The sequence below is a fragment of the Glossina fuscipes genome, unplaced genomic scaffold (assembly GCF_014805625.2).
Source record: "Glossina fuscipes isolate IAEA_lab_2018 unplaced genomic scaffold, Yale_Gfus_2 1, whole genome shotgun sequence".
NCBI lineage: Eukaryota > Metazoa > Arthropoda > Insecta > Diptera > Glossinidae > Glossina > Glossina fuscipes.
The window spans coordinates 7,959,213-7,969,281 of NW_023998415.1; the positions used below are offsets into that span (position 1 = coordinate 7,959,213).

At 31.6% G+C, this 10,069-nt stretch overlaps 1 protein-coding gene across 3 annotated transcripts in view; it reads right to left on the reverse strand.

The window, feature by feature from the left end:
* The window catches only part of LOC119631948 (mucin-17), a 219,066-nt gene that overhangs the window by 198,891 nt on the left and 10,106 nt on the right, over nt 1–10,069 (reverse strand). The window contains exon 1 of one of the 3 annotated variants that reach the window (XM_038024563.1): nt 5,713–5,950. The exons of the other annotated variants lie outside the window; for them this stretch is intronic. The gene's annotated coding sequence lies outside the window, so the exon portion shown is untranslated. Of the gene's footprint in view, nt 1–5,712; nt 5,951–10,069 lie in introns of those variants that run through there. 3 annotated transcript variants of the gene reach the window in all.

Consider the following 10,069-nt stretch of genomic DNA (forward strand, 5'->3'; position numbering starts at 1 on the left):
TCATCTTTATAGTATGCGTGATGCACGCTGATTCTTAACTTTTTAGAGTTTGCTAACGCGACATACGTTTATTCAACAAGATCTTCGTAATGAAGACAGATCGATAATAAAACAAGTAAGAACATTATAATCGGGCAACGCCGACATTAACATATCCTAGAACCTTTTTAGCCGCGTGCAGTTATTCACACATTATTTTCATGCAAAGTCATAATTTTTGATGCAAGCCCGGATATTGGGAGGTCAGATTTCTTCGCCATATGACAATTTGGGTCTTAATAAGATAGACCTATGTGATCCAAGTTCACTACCGTTAATTATTTTTCTGAATTAATTTTCATCATAAAATTAGGCGTTTTTTTCGAAGGACTTACCATTCATTGGGAGTAAGCCCAAGAAATTGACCCATGTGGGTGAAATTAGCTCCACTTCATTTTTTATAGAATTCCTATCATGACTAAAATTTTTTCACAAACAAATTAACAATAAGTCTTTTTCGTCATATGAGGGTGCGGTGTTATCCAAGAAATGGGCCTATCTAGTCCATATTCGGTGAGGTGGATTACTTTGCCAATTGACTATTATGAGCCAATTTTCGCCATGAAATATTGGAAATTCGACGTTTTTACCATAAAAAGCTTTAATTTCCGCAGGAACGGTTATATGAGTGGTGGTTCCAAAATTGCCCAAGTTGATGCAAAGTTTTAGAATGGCGAAACATTGCTACTCAGCAACTTTTGCCGATAAATTTTGAAAATTAAAAATTTTTTTTTTTTTATATAACGACTATTAAGAATAGGACGTTATATGGGGAGTGTTCGAAAGAGTGGAACCATCTGAACTATTTTCAACAGCGTTCTGTACCAAATTTTATGACAATATCTCAAAAATTTGCGGCTTGCAGCTTGAGTACAAAAATACATGGACAGACATCAGATGAATGGAAGGACAGACAGGCTTAAATCAATTTAGAAAGTGATTCTAAATCGAACTGTATGATAAAAGCTGGATCTACCTTAAGCCCTTTTGAGTGTTTTACATACGTCAACACTAACTAATCTACCCTGCGCCATAAATAGTGTAGAGTACAATTATGACAATAGCAACGCTACAACGACCACGTGAATCAATATGAACTTCATTGAACTATTGATCTAAAAAACAAAAATTGGTCATAAAACATATAAAATTCCAATATTTTTATATGACTTAAGCATTAAATGAAAAGAACTTTTGAGATACCGTTGGATGACGGATACACGTATTTCTACTGTTATTGGGTGAATTCTTCACCCAATTGCAAATGAATTGAAATTTTTTCGTTGATTATGGACGCGTTAGGAAACCGATCACATAACCACTTTTCGACGGAACTTTACAATGCAGGCGGTTCTGACGAGTAACTAGTAAAAGTAAATTTTTGGCAATTTCTTCACGGGATCGAATGTTATAGACGAACCGCAGCCATTTTTTAACCTTGCATTCGTAACCAATAAGGAATAAAGAAAATTTTCTATCTTCAACTTTTTACGGCAGTGTGGCGACTTTACAAATGAGTAAGAATCAAAATGATCACTCGTCGGCAATTCTACTGTTAATACATACGGGATGAGACAGACAGATATCAAGTAAATCAGGAAGAAATCCATTTTCGTCTTTAGCTACTAACTATCATCATAGTTTTCTTTAATTTTTTTAAATTTCTTTTTTTTAGTTTTCAGTTTTGTTTTTAGCGTTTCTTGCTGCGTTTACACCGAAAGAATTTTTTTTCATATCCTTCTCATATAACATATATTAATGTTTTTTTTTTTTGTATCCTGCTTATTATATATTTTAAAATAAAAGCAAATTTTTAGTATTTTCTTTTTTTTTTAAATCTCGTTATAAATTCCTTAGATTATTTCTTTTATGACGAGATGTGTACTAATTATGTGTCCACGCTGGCATGTATACCAGTTGTGTGAAGGATATAATTTTATATGTGATGTTTATCTTCCTTCATTATAATGCATAATAGAATTAGTTATACATAGGCTCGCTTGGTTTAATGAAAGATGTAATATAATGTACGAACAATGGGATAAATTTAAACCAATTTCTTTGATTCTCGAATTGCAACCAAACCCCAAACTCAAGTGATTTCATCAAAATTCGCTAAAAGTAAATGTACATGCCCCCAACGATCCCGATGAGTTCAAGATCTTGGTTGATAGAAAAACAGATATATTTTAGCATATTTCGCATAGGTTCGAAAAATTGTCTTAAGTCCGTTCTAAAACTAAACTAAATAGACTTGCAGATATATATATATATAGCAATTTTTTGACATATATGCCTGTCAAACGCATATACATTTTTGTGTATGCAATATGAGCAAAGTCAGTTCGGCCAGAACTCTTTGCTTAAATTTCTCTTACTCCTTTCGCTAGATGAGGTTAAATGAAAAAATCGGCTGAAAAGTCGATGTGAACAATTATCAGCAAATAGCAAAAGTAGTTAAGTCACTTTTGACCATTGATCCAGAAAATGTGTACAAATTTGTAGCGGATCGACTCGCACATACACCGATCGGCTTAAAAACTTCTATTTTCAGAATATATTTGCTGCCACAGACGTCCATCATGCCATGTCAGGTATTTTCCGAGGTCTAACATCTAAACATTAAGGATAGAGGATTCGCGAATCGCCTTGGAATGACTAGAGCTTTGTTGTTTTTTTTTTTTTTTTTCTTTACTCTCTTCTTATAGCAAGTGTAGAGTAATGTTCATTTGAACAAAAACTGGGTTAAAACCAGTTAGCCAGCGCCATTTATTCATTTATTTATTTATTTTATTTTTTTTTTTTTTACTTTTTCATTAGCCGCTACTCTAAGCGGTTCTTGTTGTTGTGTCTTTTTTGCTTTTTTTTCTTTCTTGTGAACGTGTTTGTTGTTTGAAATGTGTCTCTGGTTTTTGTATTTTCTCCCCTCCATCCCTCGCTGCTCAACTTCTCTGCTTTGAAAAAATTTGCAATGCTAGCCGTTTTGCAACAATATATACAATATTGAAAAAAAAAAAAAAACAAGTTGATTTTGTAAATTTTTATTTTTTTTATCACATTTCGTTGCCATTCTTGTTATTGCAATTTTACGAAATTGCTTTCCTTTCATTAGTATGTTTAAATGCATTTAATTTAACTTGAAATGAGAATAAATTATCGCAACATTTTGTTCTTTTTATATTTTTGCGAGAAACATACCATAAGCCATACCTTTGCATACCTTTGACCGAAATGTGTAACAGAGAGAATGCCCTAGAATCTGTTCAACACTTTGGATGTTTATTGCAGGAAAAAGACAAAAATTATTGAAAATAAAAGTAAAACAAACGAAACTAAACGGGCGATTAACTGACGAAGAAAGCGAAGCTATTGATTTGTCTACCGAAAATGGAAGACCGCTTCTGGCTAAAGATGCTTCTTCCTCTTTATCTATTGTTATGCCTCATCGCTCTTAGATGTCGTTATATTGAATGCTTTCGTATATCGCTGCAACTAGAAAGAGAGGCACAAGAGGACCAAGCGTCCTAAGCGTATCTAATTCGTCTTGATTAGCCGTCCAATAAATCGACGCTCGCCATTTTCATCTGAACATAACCACAAGTGATTGGCATTTCTAAACGTCAATTAGAAGTATAAACGATCGACTCGTGCAGCAGCAGCATCTGTACACTAAGGAGCGCATTAATTCATTTCCAACTATGCACGCACTGTTTGTTACAGTTACAAACTCAGCCGATTATGTAATGCGAAGAACACAGAATCGTCATCGAGGCCGTCAATTACATTTACATTAAAAATTATTAGAAATGTGTAGATGGCATTTACGGCACACAGCACAGTAATAAATTCGTGCGCATGTGCATCACGAGAAATATAATGAAATATGCGGCAGATCGTTTTTTAGAGCAATCGATGGAAATGTGGCCATCTGTGCATTGACATGGCTTGGCCCAACAATGGAAGGCATTGAAATGACATTTTTACCAGCACTCGCTCGCCCCATGCAGTATTATTTTGAAAAAGTCTTTACGTGAGAACAATTGTCTGAATATATATATATCCATTTCCCGACTAAAATTAGTAGAAAATCGGAGTTTCGGCATAAATGGGATAAATGTTAACAAATTGACTAAGATAGGGCAAATTTTTTGAACCTTGTCTCTACTATAATTCTACTTATTTAAAAAACGTAGGGCTTAGAGAATGTTTTCATTTTTAGTATTTTCTTATGAAACTTTGGACTTGACATGTAAATTTACTCGACTAGAACGTAAGTCTATTTGCCGGGTCTCTTCCAGCAAAATAATTTTTTTTGTTTTAATGATAGCAAAGTGAGTCGAATCTGGTGAATGTTCAAGCGAACGCACAAATGGCGTACAATCATGAAAACCTTAAATAGCAATTTTGCACTATTTGTTTGAGCCCTGGTCTTGGCTCTCGCCTCTTGCGCTTCAGCTTAATTTCAAGCTCTAACTGTTTTAGGCATTTTTCCCAGCGTACACCCACATATAAATATGTATATATATGAAGAGAAGTTCTTCTTTATTTTCAAAAAAAAGTGTTTAAAGCTCATATCGTTTTTAAGCTATCGTCTTCCATCTTAATAAGCAAATACTCATTTACTGTATTTAACTGTATTTAGTTGTACGCTTGAGTATAAACTCCAATCAGTAGAAGAAGAATATGGCGAAGAGCCAACTTTTAGAAAAGAGACGAGACAAATAAAGCTAAATTAAAGCCAAAGTCATTGTCAAGGTTGTTATGTAGTATAATGACAATAAATTGTTAAAAAAAAAAGGAAAATAAGAATAGGAAGTAGAAGAAGAAGAGGAGTTAAAATACCTATAAAGAAATGAGTTATATATATATATGCACAATTCTCTATAATATAGTAACTGAAATATACGAAGCGAAGGTTAGAAAGAACGTTATCGTTATCGCATTGATAATAAATAAATGAAGAGAGGCTTTGGGAGGAGATAAAGTGTGAAGCACTTTCTCGATTGTAATTTTGAAAGGTCCGCAAAAAGTTTTGTGTGAAGAAATCTTATGAAAATACGTGCACTGGTAATGAGAATGGGGGAATTTTCTCTCAATGTACAACTCTTTCCATCTGCAGTCAACACATACACTAATTAAGAAAATAATTTTAATTAATTATAAATGTCAATCACATCTTTGAACGATGAGATATTTGCTATTTTTATTGGAAATTGCAAATTTTCATATATAATTAAAATTGATTAAAAAAATCATTATTATTTCACTTAATTGCTCAGAATTTCACTTCATATCACATCTGTACTATATGCATGTGTGTGTATATATATGCAAGTACATAAATAGCAACATGCTGATCATCACATCATCAGTGATTCATAAATATATGGTAACAGATGCTTAGCTAAATGATGCATACCATCTTAAACTTACAAATTATTAATGAAATGTATAATGAAAGGAATTTATGTAAGAAGAAGAAGAAGAAGAAGAAGATGAAATAAATATCGTGATCGTAGTTTCGTAGATTTCGTAGTACAACCTGTTTTTACCAATGACCAAAAAAACCAATAGAAATATTCAATTATACATTTATACGCATTAAAGGAACTTTTTTGATTTTCTTCTTTTTTTTTTTTGTTTTTTGTTTTTTATTTTTGGTGCTTGGCTTACCTTAAAGGAATTTGCAAATGTTTTTCCTGCTTTTACTGTTAGAGTTTCCTCTCATATCCAAATAGTTGGCTTTTTTTTTGTTTTGTTTTTTTGTTTTCCTTTTTTGACGTGTACTCACTCGGCTTAAGTTGTCGTACCACAATTCCTGGTGGTTGATATCGATGACTGTATCAACCACACTTCCTTGTCTGAGTCTTGTATTTTTATCTTTACTTCGAATACCACTTTTTTTTTTTTTTTTTTTTGCACACATTCAAGTTGTTTTTTTATTTTTATTTTTTTTTTTGTTTTTATTTATTTTTTCTTATAAAAAAACTGTCACCAATTTTTCCTTTTTTTTTTTTTTTTTTTTTTGTTTTCAACTTATTGGTTTACTTTATAAAAATAACGTGTATTTATGTACACATAAATGCATGTGCGCATATATATGTGTATTTGATATCGTGTTATAAGGTTTCTTTAACTGTTTGCTGTTCTTTGTTGTTATATTGGTGCTGCGTGTAAGTCCAATGATTTGTTTAAAAATTTTTTTATTTATTTGCTTAGCAGCTTTTGCATAAATTATTTTACACTGAAAAGGTTAAACAGTGGTTCATAAAACAACTTTTCTTTCTATAAATTGCAGCAAGAACAAATAAAACAAAGAACAAATCCTATACAAGTTTTTAAGGATTGGTTAACCGTAACGTATATAGATACCAATGAAAAATTATTAGCTTATTTTTTACTTTTTACGATAGAATGACGTATCGTACTAAATATTTTGTACACGTTGTCAAGTGTTTCATCTATAATTATCATACATGTACATATATATTTATATATATATATATGTAAACATATCGAAGATTGTCTACTGCAGTTGCAGTTCTATTCAACTTAGAATTTTTAAACTATTTAATCACCCTCACGGATTGACGGACTGACTATCTGAATGTCATTGACAGTGTTAGTGACAACGAAACATTTCAAAATATTGCCCCCCGAGCGAATCGTTCAGAGTTTAAAATAAATGTTTTTGCAAAAGTGTGGAGCCAACATTCGATATCGTAAAGATCGGAAAATTAGAAAATAATTCAGTGATAATACAACAAAATCGTATATATTTTTCCTTAAACTACTTACTACATACTTAAATTTCAAAAATTGTTTGAAAGATATACTCGTTAAATTCAATTTCTTTTCTAGCTTTGGCAAGAGTTTCATAGTTTCAGCGCAATATCGGTCAATATGAAGGCCAAATAGCGCATTAAAATAAAGGAAATTAATATGAGCATATAATCGATTCTTTTATTAAGAGTCGTTACGTTTGCATAAATGGATTTAAAGGAAAAAAAATCCGAGAATAGTCAACCGTCCCAATAATTTTTATAGTGAAAGCTTGACGTTATGTTAGTGTATAATGCAGCTTCCTTCTCTTTTTCACTGCATTATTTCCTATCCTTTCATTCTACCTATCATCATCAACTTCATCATCATCATCATCATCATCATTGTATTTCTCTGGGTCGAGCGAACTATTTACGGGTCCAATTCTCTTTAACATAACATATATATTTCTTCGGCATTTATCATAAGCTCTGCATTGAAAATGTAAAAGGTTAACAACTCTCTTTACATAACACGACGCTCGATATGAAACTTAAAAATTGACTTATTTAATTTCAGAATGTTGATAGACAATTTCGTTCGTTTCGTCATATTTCAGCTTAGTGTCGCGAACGCTAAGAAGCTGAGTAAAAAATATCAAAATGAAAAAATTATCGCAAGAGATGAGTGCAACTTTACAATTTGTTTGGTTGAAAGACACAGAGCGACTGAAACAGAAATAATTTCCTTCATGTTGCTTAAGGAGCGTAGCGACTAAAACAGCTTAAAAGTAAAAATAATAATATTCACGAAAGTTATTTATGATATATTATTTAATACCCAATCAAATATTTAGTAACAAAAAGAAATTATTTTCTGAAAATATTAAAAAACCTCAAGATCGGAGCGCTATTCCCATGAGACATTTTCAACTTAAGCTCTCACACGATGTTCATGTAAATTTGAATCTAAACAAGCACGAAAATTATATTCGACGGAGGCCGAATCTTGCATACCCACCACTTCGGCTTTTCGCATTCTACTCTTCAAGTTCTTTTAATTGATATCCATATCGCTGGTAATTTTAGGAAAAAAGTAATCGCGATGTCTACCGTATTCATTTTAGAATTAACCCATTTTTAGGGCGATAGTATATCTTCATTTCAGGAGGAGTGCAAACATTGTTTGCCTTATGATATATAAGCATAAAACTTAAAAAAAAAGTGAAAAAATCAAATTTAATTACTTGTAACTTTCGCACGGAGTTGCCTGCAGAAACTTGCAATGGTTGTACCAGATATCTTCATTTTTGCGAAGAGGAGAGTGACAACAACACATACCACACAGACACTGAACTCAGAATTACTTTTCATGGTCTTTGAAGGTCTTTTGGGTATTGCAAACACTATGGAGAAATACAAAATCAGCATACAGCTGTGAGTATTAAAGGAAAAATATTATTTTATTCAAGTTGGAGCAACACGTGGGGATTTTCAAATTATTCAATTTTGGGTGAAAAAAATTTTTTATTATTAATAAAAAATATTTCAATGAACTTCTCGAAAATCGCCAAAATGTGATGCTCTAGAGAACTGTCACTGAACTTCGATCGAAACAAATGGATATTGTAAGAATTGTTTCGTTTGCCACTTTGATATATAATTATAGGGATGTTTTTTATTACAATAAATTTTTTATTATTTTGTGATGCTAATCTGCTATCTTAGGACCATAGAAATACCCTTCGATATTCAAATATTCTTCCTCATTCTTTTTCCTCGATTTTTGTCGTTTTACGCTTTGCACTTTACGAATTTCCCCTTCTCTCTTCCGCGACTCTCTGACCGCGACGGTGTTTGCACGTGTAGGTAAAGATAACGAAAAAAAATCCCCAATATGAGAAAAAACTTCTTTCACGTAATGACTTCTTTGCCCGCATATGGTAGAAGACTCACAGCAGCTATTAACTAAATAAACAAATTTTTTAAGAACTTATTTCGACCTCTACCTCATTAAGTAAGTATTGAAAAGGTTGTGTTAAAATTATAATTTATTAAGACTTTTAGGCACTTGTGATCGAGTAGGGACCGACGAAAGCGCTTGTCTTTCCAAAAGAAACTAATATTTTTGTTTTTTGTAAAAAAGTTTATTCTGCACTTTGCCGATTAATATGCAAAGATTTGTCCAATTTATGATTACGTAACAAATCTTTAGAGAAGGCTAACAAATGCGTTTATTTACAATTGAAGCGAAATTTCCGCGAAATTTTATCGCTTATAACATTTAAATTTCCTTTTCCACTCATCCGTCAATGTGATCGATATTTCAAAACGAAATAAATAATTGAATGAATTAAAAGGGTATTCATTTTATTCTTTCTCCCTTCGTCTTCGTTGTTGTTTAGTGAAATATTATCCAACTAGGATGAACAAAAAGGAAAAAACAAAATTGCATCATAAGATATTCAGTTAGCATATATATATATATATATATATATATTCAGTTTAGCTTCGTACTTTAATCTAGCTGTCCATACTATGATCGATATATTTATTAAAATTGATTTATTTTATAATTTTATAATATATTGGGCTTATATTGTTTAAATGTTTTATAAAATTTTTTAAAAATCAAAAAAATTAAATGAGAAATTTAATAAAGACGAAAACGCACTTGATATGACGATCTCTTTCTCACCAATAAGGATGAGACGATGCGAGAAATATTTTGAAAGCGTTATCAATTCAAATAGATCGCATGCAATTTATTAGTTGCATAGAATTTATATTTGATAGATAGTAGCACAAAATCGATCTAGCACAAGAATAACCCAAAAAGGATGAGACACACAAGAGGAGGACAAGAATTGTTCCAAGATATATACAACTTTCTTACTTGTTTTCTTTATATGTATGTGTATATATAGTCGGTTGTTTCTGTTGTTAATTTATGTCTATTCAGTTTTTAAGGAAACAAAAAACGCGTCAAAATTATTAATATTCCTGCATGGTGTGCAGTTAAACCACTTTCACAAACACGTTACGACTTAGACGAGTGAGTATACATATTGTATATTTATAATTGCGGTTATGACAATATTTGCATTAGCGACAATTATAAATTCATTGAAAAAGTAAAGTTTTTAAGTAATTTTCACTTGAATTGTTACGTGCGCAGGAAATGAAGCGAATGAATACCACTGATGTACTACTGTGAGTATCAAACTCTAAATTGTCTTTTAATTAAAAATTAAAAAACAAAAAAGAAA